Source organism: Ciconia boyciana, chromosome 22, assembly GCF_034638445.1.
Source record: "Ciconia boyciana chromosome 22, ASM3463844v1, whole genome shotgun sequence".
NCBI classification, from domain to species: domain Eukaryota; kingdom Metazoa; phylum Chordata; class Aves; order Ciconiiformes; family Ciconiidae; genus Ciconia; species Ciconia boyciana.
Window position 1 is genome coordinate 4,338,835 of NC_132955.1, and position 14,433 is coordinate 4,353,267.

General features: G+C 41.4%; 1 long non-coding RNA gene across 1 annotated transcript; it reads left to right on the forward strand.

Moving 5' to 3' along the window:
* Positions 1–1,608: 1,608 nt before the first annotated feature.
* On the forward strand, positions 1,609–6,881 carry LOC140662482 (uncharacterized). The gene is made up of 3 exons (XR_012046098.1): positions 1,609–1,962; positions 2,102–2,305; positions 6,828–6,881. It is a non-coding gene; the product is annotated as an uncharacterized lncRNA (long non-coding RNA).
* Positions 6,882–14,433: the final 7,552 nt, after the last annotated feature.

The window sequence follows — 14,433 nt, forward strand, 5'->3', positions numbered from 1 at the left end:
CTTTACTTTCCTATACTTCACGAATCCACATGCAGTGCTGGCACCAAAACCAGAATAATGACGCCAGTAAGTGAAGGAAATAGCCATAGCTACACTGACACAAGGAAGACATTTCTGTTAGTCTGAAACCTGATACTCCTGGGCAATATTCCTTCTCTACCTAATTAATATTTTTCAACGTTTTAAAATTACTTTTTCCTGTTTGCAATAAGAGATTGCATGAACAGTAAAAAAAAAGTCATCAAAATAAGCCACGTGGGCTGCCCTCAACAAACAAGGAAATTCCAAATTAAGAGATACCACTGAGCTCTGGAAACCTGACAATATTAAGAATAGTGGAGGTGAACTAAGGGCAAAGTAAAGACTTTAAATATACCTGTTCTTTGCTAGTATCTATTTTGCCCTTTTGTTCTTTTTGTCCTTGTTAGCAGGACAAAGCCACAAAATGCTAGTACGTGCCAGTCACAGAGCAACGTCTGATACGTGTGCCACCACATGTGGTGGAGCACTGGAGTACTTACACTGCTCTGTCACTGTAATTTGAATGTATCAAAATATTAATAAAACTCCTCTCTGTATAGCAAAATAAGAAGATGCACCTGAGTTTAGGAACACGTGTAGTTCTATGCCTGCTTACAACTCACAAGCCTGATGCTGCAACGAGTATGTTTTCTTCTGAAAGCTGAGCAAGAAAGAACGCAAACAAACACAAGGTATGTCTGGATCACACCTTCGTTTAGAATTAAAACCACAGCAACTCTGTGGTTAGTCTTCTGGAAGCACTCTTAAAAAGCAAACAAAAAAATCCCAAATGTGTGGTCTCTGAAGCGAGAACAGAAACCTCACCGCGCCCGTTCTGCTCTTGTGTAAACATATCTTAACATCCATGGGGAATTTCTCACAGAAACACGAGGTGACATGACCAAGGTCTTGCACCAAAGCGGCTCCAACACCAGCGACTGGGTTTTCCCGCCCCAGGAACTGTTGCCGACACCCCAGGGCTGCAGGAGGCCCGAACCCCTCGCAGAGGGCTGGAGGGAGGTCAGGCCCCAGTTACCTCCAGCTCCCCAGCCCTTGGGTGCTCACCAGGGGCGGGCGAAAGAGCCGGAAACACCTGAAGCCAGACCCAGGCGCCCTTTGTAAGGCCCCGGCGAGAGGCACGGCCATCGCCTCAGAGCCTGGCAATGCTGGGGGCACTGGGATCCCCCAAGGGGCCTCCCCCCTTCCTCCGAGGCCTGTGGGGAGGGACAGGCCGCGGCCTCCCCGCTGCTGAGAACGCGGGTAACGGGACGCTGAGGAAAAGCCGCCCCGCCCGCTCCCGGGTCACAGCTGAGGCGGCGGAGCCCCCCGCCCGCCCGAACGGCCGTTGGGGGGGAGGGGATTGGCCGCGCGCCGGCGGACCCGGTTGCCGCGGCAACCGGCAGACGCCGTCCCGCGCCCGAGGGGCCGCCGCCCCGGGGGCGAGCGGCCACCGGCCCCGCCAGCCGCCCCAGCGCCCCGCCGCCGCCTCACGGGGAGGCGCCTCCCTCAGCGCGGAGGCCGCCCCGCCGGCGCTCCTCAGGGGGCGGCGACGCCTGCAGCACTCACTCACTCACTCACTCACTCACCCACCCACGGACGTGCCTTCCCGCGGGGAAATGGCCTCCACAGCTCGGCCAGGTCACTCCTCCCGCGGCCCCCCCGGTCCCGGCCGCCTTCCCGCCGCTCCTCCGGCTTACTGCCCGGCGGGGGCCGCCGCTCCTTTCTCCGTGCCGGCTCCAGGTGCTGCCCGACCTTCCCCGCCCCGGGGGCGGCTTCGCCCCTCGCCGAGCTCCACCTGCCTCCCGCTGGCTGCCCCGCGTATGGTATCCCGTTCCCCCCGCCCGAGGGACTGCCCCATATCTGGCTGTTGTAGCAGATGGCTGTGATTAAAGAGTGTGATTAACGTGGAGGAACCTCTGCAGGAACTTGGCAGCAGGACAGGTGATGGTTAGCGTGGCTCCCACTGTATTCCTGGTTACGTAAAGCTGAGGTGAACAAAAGTTTCTTTGTTCCCCTGTGCATATACTGCAAGGTATATGCATATACCGCAACACACTTTACTCATAACCTTCTACTTAAGCTGTGGATATCATCAGGCTCAAGCACTTCAGCCCTGCAGAAAATTTGCGTCACAGGCACAGATTAGAAAACAGGAGAGCCAGCAAGGCAAGCAATAGCCAGCAGAGACGACAGATCCCGATGCTCCCAGCTTGCAAGCCGTGCCCCTGCTCCTGAGGAAAAACAAAGCTTCCCTACAATAATCTGCCTGAAGAAAAATAATCGGGTAATCACTTTGACCTTAATCATATGAAGTGGGATGATTAGCCAGACATCAAAAAAGATGAGTTGGTCTGCCATTTCTTGTGGTGTATCAGCCCACCCTGGGCTACCCCCTTCCTTTTTAGCCAATCTCTGGTAGTTAAAAAGAAGGCAACTAGTCGTAAGAATAAGTTTAGCCAATCGTATGCTGACGGGTTAGGGCCAGGGTAAATCTTGCTCAATTCCATGGCTGCACAGATGATGCTCTGGAACATGAGCTTTGAATAGTGTTGATACAAAGCTGCAAATGTTACAAGCCTATTGATTGCAGCTGCTGGCATTTCGTTGTCCATATAACATCCATGAGTTAAAGGAAAGAACAGGGAAACTCATAGATTCACATGGTCTAAGAGCAGAAAGGACTATGAAAAACATCCAGCTCAATCTCCTTACATGCACAGACCGCGCCATTTACCCCAGAAGCTGGGGGAAATAGTATATTTTAAGTAGATAACTAGCTGTGAATATTTCAGGTGATGGCGAGTTCATCACTTGATAAGCTGTTCCACTGCTCTACGATCCCCATCACTAGGTAATCGTGTGATTGTGGTTGTTTTAAAACTCACCTCTCAACTTGGCAGGCAGTAAATCTTGTTCTGCTTTTGTCAGTATTGTTGCAAAGCCATTCACTATCAGGTGCTCGTTAAAGGTGTGTGTAGATACACACAGTGATCAAGTCACCTCTTAACCTTCTTTTCAATTAAGCTGAGTAAGTTAAGCTCCTTAAACCTTACATCATTAATGCTTGTTTTCCAGGGCCTGATCATTTTTGTGGCCCTTCTTTGAACTCTCCTTAGCATTTCCACATCCTTCTTTAAGAAGAGGGATGAAAACCAGATACAATGTCCTCTTGCTCATCTCACCAATTCATTGCAGAAGCAAAAGAGAAACTTCTTGATATTCATTTTTGGGTATTCAAGGACCATCCTAAGTTTTTTTCCCCGCCCCTCCTCTTTTTAAGACAGCATTGTATTATAGAGATGATTTTAATTTCTTTCAGTGCAGTGTTTTCATTCGGTTTGACATGCAGTCGGCGGAGTAGAAACTCTGTCTTTAGTAGTTCATAATCATTTGAGGGAGAGAAAACAGCCCATATGATCTATGTTCTCATCTGTTGTATTTTCTGGTGTTCTACAAGTAGTTTTGTTGATACCAGTATGTACAACACTGATATGCATATAGGATTGCAGGCTTTGCACTTGTAGGAGACAATACGGTGAATAAATAAGGAAAAAATATAGAGACAAATTGTTATTTAGGTCCCTAAGCAACTGACAGACCTAGCTCTCATTTCTATCTTACTGATGGAAATACATTCATACACAGTACTACAAACATGGTATTGTCTCTATAATTATGATATTAAAACAGATATTTTAGAGATTTGTATATACTTTTATGAAGATAGATTATTAAATCCTAAATACAGACCTTAATCCCACAAAACACTTGATTTTAATTTGTGTACAACAAGACTGGAATTAAGTTATGCTTTAATGTGTTTTGCAAGATCTGGCCTAAACGTGGACAGTTCTTGAATTCCAGATAGTCTTCAGGATCAGCTTCAAAAAGAGAAAAAATGGAAAACACTTATGTTTTCCAAGCTGTGTTCCCCTTTCACTAATACCAGCATACAGACTAGCTTCAGCAGACTTTCAGGGATGCAACAAGACTGAATTTGGCCCTTGGGAATAACTTCAGCAGGTTGACTTAGGCTATCTGATATGGAAAATATTCTCAAGCGTTGGCGTGTCACAGTTCTTAAAATATTAAGTCACTGAAAATGCCTATGTAAACAGAGTGTCTTAAGGAGAGAATCATAGCTTCTGGCTTCAGAGTCTCTTGCCCTTTCTTCTTCTTAAATAGGCCTATTTTCCCCTCCCTTTTCCTTCTTCACCTCTTCCCTGATCTTATTCCTTGCGAATGAGGCTTACTTTCAGAGAACCTGTTTTACAAGGGGTAATACCATCGGAGGCCAGTAGCCGTACTGAGTACAATTCTGATTGCGTTCTTCATTCAGACATGGAAGCTGATGAACTGCAGAAACAGTGTTATGTAGTTTCAGCATAGCTACTGAATGGCATACATTTACAATTAGCCAGTGTGATTTTCACTTCATGGAAACAAGTCCTTCCTTTCTCTTTCTAATTCTAAAAAGTCCTCATTGATTTTTGCATGTAAATATTAGTCCTGCAGAAAACACCAAATCTTTATTCTCCATTATTAAAGATTTAGAACATGATGGGAATCAGTGGAATTTTGCCCATGCTATCTTCCCAATGTGTTATAAAAAGTAAAGCATAAGGTCATTCTTTACATCTCTCTTAATCCTTGTTTTCATTTCCTGAGATTGCCAACAAGCAATCAATTTATGCCAGAGAGAGAGAGATATTTTGTTTGTCTGCTACTGCTTAGCTGACGAATTTTCAATGTTACATTGGCCTTTTAGACGGGTGACATTGCAGTTTATTGCTTGAGAACAGCAAAAGTATGGAAGTGTGTTATGAGGTTTTTATGACAAATTTTGAGAGCAAAACTTGCATAGGTTGTGGTGTTTGAGATACTCTTACAGATCCCACGTGATCACTGTATACAATGAAAGAGGCTACGTTAATAGGAATACATCATGTCTTTCACAGAGCAGGAGTTGCAGGTATGCAAATAATGACCCTGTGTCAACTTTTTTTTAAATTGTATTTTGCCCTCTGCAAATAAGTAGCTTTATTTTCTATAACAATCTCTCTCTGATCATCTTTTGAGTTATTGGCAAGTCTATATAATATTTTTGGGTATCCGAATATGCAAGATGACTATTCATCTCTTGTTTGCACAGGCTACAACAAGGTTCATTTCTCTCTTTTCTTTTACAGATGCTAAATAGTTTAGGCAGCAAGAGAAGTAGTTCAAGATGGTTGCTAACTAACAGTTTGTTATCAGCTTTCTTGATTCCTTTGATCATTTGTGACATCAATTTTTGAAATACATTCTCAGAATATATATTTTGTATCTAAGAAACTTTTATTTTGACATCTCCTTAGATATCTTTTGATTCTTTCAGAAAAATGTTGTCATGGTACTTTCTTAAAGACTGCATTGTGCTCAATAGTCTGAGTTTTGCTCTTAGCTCTTCTGATTTATCTCCCTAGTTCTCTGTGAATATAGCTCACATTATCTCCTCTGGTGCATGGAACACATCTATTTTTACAGGCCAGTCAGAATATTCTCTCCAGAAATTCACATGCTGCTCCTTGGATCACACTGCTATACCTTTCTCTCACATTACCTCTCCTTTGTTTCCAATTTAGTTGAATACAAGTAATTAAGCATCTGGATATGTTCAGAAAGTAAGATGGTATAGTGGGTAGCAAATAAATCTTTAGGTGTGCAGAGAGTTTCTAAGTACAGCGATGGATTCTCTCTTTAACATGCAGCTCCAAATAGAGGGCAAGGTAGAGTTGCACTAAGGTGACCAGATTTTTCAATTAGAAAGGTCGTGCTTTGGCATTGGCAACTTTAAAATCCCCGAAGTAAACCAGGCGTATTAACCAATCCTGTGATTTGTACAGATGAAATCATGATATGAAACCACAAAGCTGCCAAACTATTTCTGTACGGTTCAACCAACCATAGAGAAAATGTCTGGTAGGTACCTTCTCTCTCCTCTTCCCCACCCTTCCCTATAGGCAGGAACATGGTTTTGTTCTGCATATATTGAGTCATCCAGTTGTTGTACTTACCTTGTAATGTCATTCTCAAGCATGTTAAGACAAGCTTTAGCCTTCAATAATAGTTGGCCCAGAACACATACGCCTTTTATGATTAGAATTAAACCAAACTACAGAAATCATTGTGTTGGCATAACAATGTATTTTGTTAAAACAATCTTTATATCCAGTCTGGAATGACGAATACCAGAACATGTTTATCATTCTAAGGAGAAACAGTGAAAATGAGTAAAGATGAAGAAGATAATTATCCCATAAAGCTATAACACGGTAGTCTGAGCAAGCTTACCAAAAGGAAGCTCAGTCCATCCTCAAGTAGTCTTTATGGCTCCGTACTCATAGCTTGCTCCCTGTGTTATTGTGGTGAGGCTGAAGACATCTGCTAACATACTAATCCTGGAATGTTTCAATTTATTATTTCAGTAAAGACTTGATGAATCATCAGGGTCTAGAGACTGCTCAGAAAAGAACACTAATTCTGTCCATGGTATATTTTGCATTTTGACAATATTTTACATTACTGAAGTTTCCTGTGATCAGACTCCTAGTTTCCTGTCTATTAAACTAATGCTCTGTTAGACCTTGATGCCACTAATTTCCTGCTAATGAAGATATGACGTTTATTTAAGGTAGTGGGCAATTTTGCAACTATAAGGTTTAGAATTAGTAAGACAAAGCTTTAATTTGCCACCAATGGCAAGACAGCCTTCACTTTGAATAGAATCAATTCTAAGAAAACAAATATACTTGCTTTATGTACAGGCTTTGATCAACTGGTGTGAGACATGAAGCACAGGAAAGACAACAGCAACGTTCAGCGAAGTTCATCAGCGACACTCAGTATGTGAGGGAAATACCATACAAGATGGGTTCAGTCTCTGGTAGGCCAGAAAGCAATAGAGAAAACCACTGCAGCATGTGTTAAAAGTTATTTCCACTTGGTTATATTAAGTCTGAGAATATTCTTTTAAGATGGCTATTTCTAAATTATGTACGTTTATTTCATTACCTTATATCGTAGCATTTGTAAAAAGCAACAGAAAGTCACGCAGCGACCTTTCCATCAGAATCTTTGTTCTGTACAGAACTGCATTTATTTTATGCAGGGCTTAATAATATTTCAGTACTTTAATATACGTATTTCAAATGGATCCTTAAAGTCATATCTGCTTACTGCACTATCACAAGTAGAATTCCTGCTCCTAGCCTTAAATATTATTCACGATTCAGTAACACTTACCAGCCTTTGTAAGGATTAGGCCCCAGTAGCCCACTTGCTGTTTAAATACAGTAAAAGACTGTGACTACTCCTAATTGCTTACTAAGCAGCGATAGCTATTCAAGAGAGCATCTGGAGCCTCTTCTGCTTCATGCATCATCAAAATAATTCTCAGCTAAATTCTGAATGCTAGTCTTTATTACTGGTAATTATGTAAGAGGCAGAGAGATCACATTATGAATTTTACAGCCAAGATGAAATTTGAAAAGATGGCAGTTAAATCATCTGTTGATTTGCAGATTGGACCAGTTTGATATGGAGTCACTGAAAGCAAATTTAGAACTCTGCAGAGCCGTTTATACAGTCCCTCCATTGACTTGTTACATTTTAATAGATTTTTAAACTAACTAAAATGGCAAAACTAAAGCAGTAAAGGAAACATCCAGAAAGAATGCTAGAATTATATTGCTATACTGAAATAAGTGTATCTGTTTGCAGCTGCTATCTTATTGTCAATAATTTAAAAGCCTAAAGGGGAGGAGGGAAAATTGAGCAGCGTAGGGGCTTTTGTTAGGAACAGCACGCTATACAGTCTGTCTCCAGTACGTAAATTAAGATCGTTTCTTTGGCAGGCAAGTCTACTTACTCAGGCAGGTGCAAACTATAATATTTATGGGCAAGACTGTGAATCTATTGCTTGTATTTTTGAGAAGGTACACAGAACTATTACCGCCAATTTCATTATAGTTGTTTACTCTCTGTAAACAACTGCTGATCTGCAAGGGACTTGCAACCTGGGTCTGACAGCCCAATTTCTGGCAGAAAGACTTTTGTAAGTAAATAAAGGTTGCAGGAATTAGCAATTTTTGAAGACTTTGGATCAAATTTAAATGTTTCAGAACTTCAGAAAAAACTTGGCTCTGACCAAGCTAGACTACTAACTGAATGCTATAGGGCAAACTTTGTAGCATACATTCAGATAAAGACCCAGTGAGAAAAATGTAAAGTTTCTTTTATTCACTGCTTTTGGGGGTAGCACTGTGAGTGCCAGCCAAGATCCAAAGGCTAGTCAAACTATGCATGATACAAATACAATGTCCATAAGATCCAAACTATGAGAATTTGCTTGCTTTTTAAGTTGAGCAGTATTTTAGCTTCCTGATTTTTAGTGGAAACAGTGGGTTTTAACTTCCACAATAGTTTTTCTAGTAAATGCACAGTAAAGTTTAACTCTGGTTTCAGAGCCACAGTAATACAGAAAGTGTATGTTTGTGTACTGTGCAAATTCTCGGTGTGCTCGGTGTCAAACAGTAATTTTGTCTGGCACTAAATTTCCAGTCACATGTGATCTGTGCTGGTCAAGTAGCTCTTGGGGGAAGTTTAACAGGCCAGAAGCAGAAGGTGTCTTTACACCTACTACAGTTGGCAGGACAGTGCTTCGGATTCTGGCACATAATAATTTAGCTTTTTAGGCCACGCTGACAGCAAGCTTTATGCCTTGCTGGTACACACTCTGCCACTGCTCCTTTTTTCCCCTTTATTCCACTATGCCAAGTATTTGTGGAAGATAGAGGCTGCTATGTGATGTTGATATTAGCCAGAGATTCCCTTTTTCTTGGGAGAATGCTGAAGCAGGTGAATCTGGTGGGTCTGGTCATTCCACTTGATCAAACTAATGATGAGAGCATTAAAATAGGAAAACCAAACCAAACACCAAATAGCTGTGCAGTCAGACTGATCATCAAGACCACTGTGCAGTTGCACAGCAAGACCACTTTCATTGATGGCAGCATTTCTGCAGTGTTTTGGCACAAGAATAATCGGAAAACTATTTGGTTTTATTGTCCAGGATGAGTTTTCCTCAGAAGTAAGACAAGGAGAACAGGAAACTCCATGGAAGGCATTAGCTCCCTCATTTTATAGATTTTATCTCTGGGGTTTAGCAGTGGCATCTTTAAATACAATACTAGGCTCCAATAAACCATTGCAGTGTTTGTTATTTATATTTACCAAGATTATTGCATTACCAGGTCAGATAATTATTCTCATCAGTGGTAAGCTTAGTCATTCAGTGGATTAACTTTTTTATCATGTGATGAACCTCATTAAAAATATGGATTATGAACACTCAGACATGAGATCACAGAATCACAGAATCACACAGGTTGGAAAAGACCTTTAAGATCATCGAGTCCAACCGTAAACCTAACACTACCGAGACCACCACTATACCATGTCCCTAAGCACCTCATCCAAACGGCTTTTAAATATTTCCAGGGATGGTGACTCAACCACTTCCCTGGGCAGCCTGTTCCGATGCTGGACAACCCTTTCAGTGAGGTGAAATTTCCTAATATCCAGTCTAAACCTCCCCTGGCGCAACTTGAGGCCATTTCCTCTTGTCCTATCACTTGTGACCTGGGAGAAGAGACCGACCCCACCTCTCCACACCCTCCTGTCGGGCAGTTGTAGAGAGTGATGAGGTCTCCCCTCAGCCTCCTTTTCTCCAGACTAAACAAGGGCAGCTCCGTTGCCCTTCTCTGGACACGCTCCAGCCCCTCAATGTCTCTCTTGTAGTGAGGGGCCCAAAACTGAACACAAATCACTCAGATCATGTCACCAGGTGCACAACACAGAAAAATTTCTCTTATTCCAGCCGAATAATATGTTTTGTTCCTTAGGCATGTCTGAGACGACAGAAGCAGAACAGAGAATGGGCTAAAAAGAAAAAAACACACCGCACAAGGGGAAAACAGCCTGGGGAAACCCAAAGTTCCATTTTTGCTACAGGCAGTTATGACATACCATGGCCATCAAGCATACCAGTCATCAGACAGGTAACTAAATTGTGGTCATACAGAACTGGCAATGGAAAAGATTCCATTTTAGAGCACCTACCTCAAAAATCCAAAAGAAAAACAACAAAAGCGCCAGGAGAACTAATTGGAGGAAAATTAACTCCAGTAACAAATATATTTTTCAGCTGTGCCTGCACCCACTGCATCTTTCAGTTTCTCAAGCATGGGGCAGATTTGTGTTCATGACAAAGTTGTACTGTGCTTCCACAGCAGAATGAGGAAAATATAAGGCTCGCCTAAACCCCTTATTGCTGACTAAGGCAAGAAGCCATCGTATGTTACATGTTAGAAAAGTACTTACGTAATGGCTGGATTAACATCAGTAAGTCCAAGGGATCACAATAATGCAACAGTGATGCAGAGCTGCCTATATTATCTTTCTGTTATCCACTCTACATTTGTTCACCATCCTGTGGACCAGAACTGGGGTTCATAATATCTGCATTATGGGATGAGGTCTCACTGATTACCAAAAGAAGCTTGGTTATGTTTTTGTTTGAACTTGTTCTTAGTGTAAGACGTTGATAACGCAAATATTCTATTATTTGTGAGGTATTAATAAAGTTTCAGTCGTCCATAGTCACAGCACTGACAGTGCAGCTGTCACAGCACTAACAGAACTTAATTATTTTGAGTGTTCTATCCCATATAGTTGTTCAGCTGTAATACAAAAGCTGGGGCAAGGGTGAATTGACATAAAAAACACCCACTATGACCCCATAAGGATTGGTTCCTTTAGGTTAAAAAAAAACATTCCCAAAGTTTTTTCACAGAACAGTGCACACCAGAAACTTCTCTTGAGTTTTAAAGGTGGCACAGACAAATTATTATAGCATATTGAGCTATGTTAATACTTGCCTTTCTTTAAGGGAAAAGCAAGCTTTTTGTTTGGTCTTGAGTTTCACTGAAAACAAGTCAGGATGGAGGTGGCTACCACAACTCATAAGTTTTTTCTTGATACAGGTTTTGTGCAAGCCTTCCCAGCCACCAATTTACTATGTTTTGCAGGGTAGAAATTACACAAACACCAATTTCTTAGGAATTCAAAATAAATTGGGGAAATCCTCTGGTCTTCTCTTATAGAAAAATCTAGGGAAATTTTCTATCAGTGCTAGAAATCACATGTATGAGCCCAATGAGTAGAAGTTAACCCCATCTCAAAGTTAGATAGCTGTAAACAAGATGAGCTGTGAAGTAAATTGCTTCCCCCTCAGCCAGAACTTCCACTTGTTTCATCCATCTGTAGGATGATCAGCTACAGAACATGATGTCTGATTGTCGTATCTCTCCAGATACCCACTTTCCTGAGAACATCGTAAGAATGCAGAATCTGCTGCCGCAAACATCATGCTATTTCCCAAGTATCTTTTAATCTGCTGAGATGAGGATATCTGTGCTTATTGCTGTTCATAGCCTGCTTTCCATTTGCTGTCATTGCCATAAGGAGTTTCTCAGAGTTCAAATGCATTAAACATGAAAACTTAGTGCTGCATCTCTCATCACAGTATAATATTTCTCAAAACAGACATCGCTCATAGCAAAGGTTAATCTGTTTTCCAAAACATTATCTGGTAGTTCCATTGAAATCTTGTATTAATCCAAAGTACACTTGAAAGTTGTGTGATAGACTTTAGACATTAGAAAAACAGTCAAATTATATTATCACAAGGAGTTCTTTGGGGAAACCACTGTTTTATTTATTGATTTACCAGTTAGCAATCCAGAGAATAAAAGCTAAGGAGGGCTAAATCCTCCAGTAAAGTTCCCAGGAGAGCTAAACAATACTGACCATGCCCAGCTGTATCTTGAGCATTCAGGACAGTTATATTTCTCACTTGTGCCTAAACCCTCTCAAGAGCTACAAACATTACATATTCCCCTAGCTTACATGTCTGGGTAATGGAGTTTCACGGAGGAAATTTCACTGAGGCAGAAAAAGGGGGAGGAAACCTTGGTTCCAATCTGCTGAAACTTAGATCCCTGCACTACTTTGCCAGCCCCAACCGCTAGACTACAACTGCATTAACTTCCTCCTTACCAGTATTTGTTTACGCTCCATGCAAAGTGAACACTGTAGGTAGGAAAACTCAAGAACCCCCCTCTAGAGAGAACAGCTTAGTGCCTAGAGCGTTCATATGACGGGGAAGCAAACCCAGTTCTCCTACATCCTGAGTAAGCAGTCTACGTACTAAACTATTAAGTAGAAAGATGGGATTGGGGTGTTGCTTCTGTGCTTTCCTGTGTTACGGGAGAGAGCGTGGACATAGTTCCCAGAGAGGGTTAAAGGGCGTGAGTTGCCTTGTTTCAGATGTGGAAAAACTGTGTCTTCTACAATGTGAAATTAAAGTCTATAGAGTAAACACTCTCTTATGTGGTTGAGTCTGTTCTCAAATCAGGTCATTACATTTAGGTCAGAGTCATTCCCTAATGTGCATACTATTGGCAAATGCAGATGATATTACTTTGACTTGGCTGGATTCAGGCTTTCCTATTCTACGAAGCAAAGCAATCTTACTTGAGCTTGGCAAACAGTAAAACATGCAATGGGTGAATGTTTTGGCTGGGTGTGCATGCCTCTCCCATACACTTTCTCTTTTAAGTGACATTGCTTTTGTAATAGTTGTATTTGGGTTTTGATGCATATTTCTGATACTAATTTGAATACACTGCTCAATTACCAACCCCACTTCTATTTTGGTTGTTATACTGCCATCATCAGTGTATTAGGTGAACAAAATAATACACAATTATGATTTCTGACTCATGGGTTTTTTCCATCATATTTCCCATGAGAGAATTACATACTAGTGTGTTTTGACCCCCCCCCCACCTTTTTTTTTTTCTCCCTGCCCAAAACCTATAGTGATACAGATTCATAGTAGAGAAGACCAAGTCAAAAAAGAGCATCCAGGTGTTGGTAAGGAGGTCTGAAAAGGGTTTGTGACTGGCCCTACTTTCCTGGAAGCTCATTGTACCCTCTTAGACTGGTCTCTGGGTAACTCTGGATTACACCTTCACCAGGCAGTAATGCAGCCTGATAGAGTTACAGAATAAGAGTTGGAGTCAAGGACATGACATCCACATTATATGCATTTTAAGAGGTTTTACTCCTTCCTATTGCTCGGCTGATCATGTGAATGAATGTTAATGACCAGCTGGAGCCTGTCTTTCAGTTAAGTTTCATCTGAAAGGCATTTTAGTGTGTGCTCTCCCAGACTGCTCCACAGCAAGTGGAAACTACAGAGTTATTTCAAAAGTACAAGGCCCCAGTCTGAACAAAATGCTACTGCAGATGCACCCTCTGTCCTCTAAATGACTCCTGTGAGTTGCACTTGAATAGGCTTGCTTTTTTAGGGTGGGTTGTTTTTTTCTTTTTGTCTTTGGGTGGCAATCAATTAATTACAAAAGTGAACCCGAGACAACTATTTACCTAGATTTACAAAGATTTTTCTTGCCACTGGTCAGTCCCTTAGTTGTGTTTGTTTAGATTCATTTGGGTGGTTTCCAGGTAAAGGGGTGCTGCTGGTATTCATTCAGGTGCAGGACAGACTAAGGCCATCTGTCTAGCACAGAATAGCATATTGAGGAAAACTTCATTCACAATGCAAATTCTTTGCTAAATACCAATCATCTATTCAAATATTTTTTTTCAGCCCTGTGCACATTGCAGACAAGGAAGGGATACATCGCAATTTTGTTGTTGTGTGTATATACTGTAAATCAACAGATTCTTGATATTTAATGCATGAATATTCAAAGATTATAATTTTACAATTTTTAATAAAATATAAAGACCATAATGAGACCACTAATCTCTATGAAGCCTATTTTGCATTCATGAAGACAGACTCTCAAATGAAAAGTAAAGAAGTATTTGCATATGCTCTTTTTGGTGGAGTTACGTGGGGGAAGATCTCTGAGGAAGCTTTCTAGTGTAACTGTACCTGGTTCTAGAGAAACAAGCAAGCAAACTCCCCTTGGCTGAGTATCAGCTAGTTCAAGCCTTTTTTTTTCCTGAAAGACTGTATCAATATACACTATGTTTGCTCAGTATTTCACAGGAAAGGGTGGTGAACTGAGCAAGTTCACAGTTGTTTTATGATTAGAACTGAATTAGACAGTGGTTCAGAGTGATCTGATGACTGGCGAGTTTCGCAAGTCTTACCAGATAACCCCTAAAATATGTGGATGTTTTACTTCAATATGCCAGAGGATTTTTGTGCCAATACATATATTTGGCTTGTACATATTTCATGTATTATACTACATGATAATTCTTTTACATCCTGCA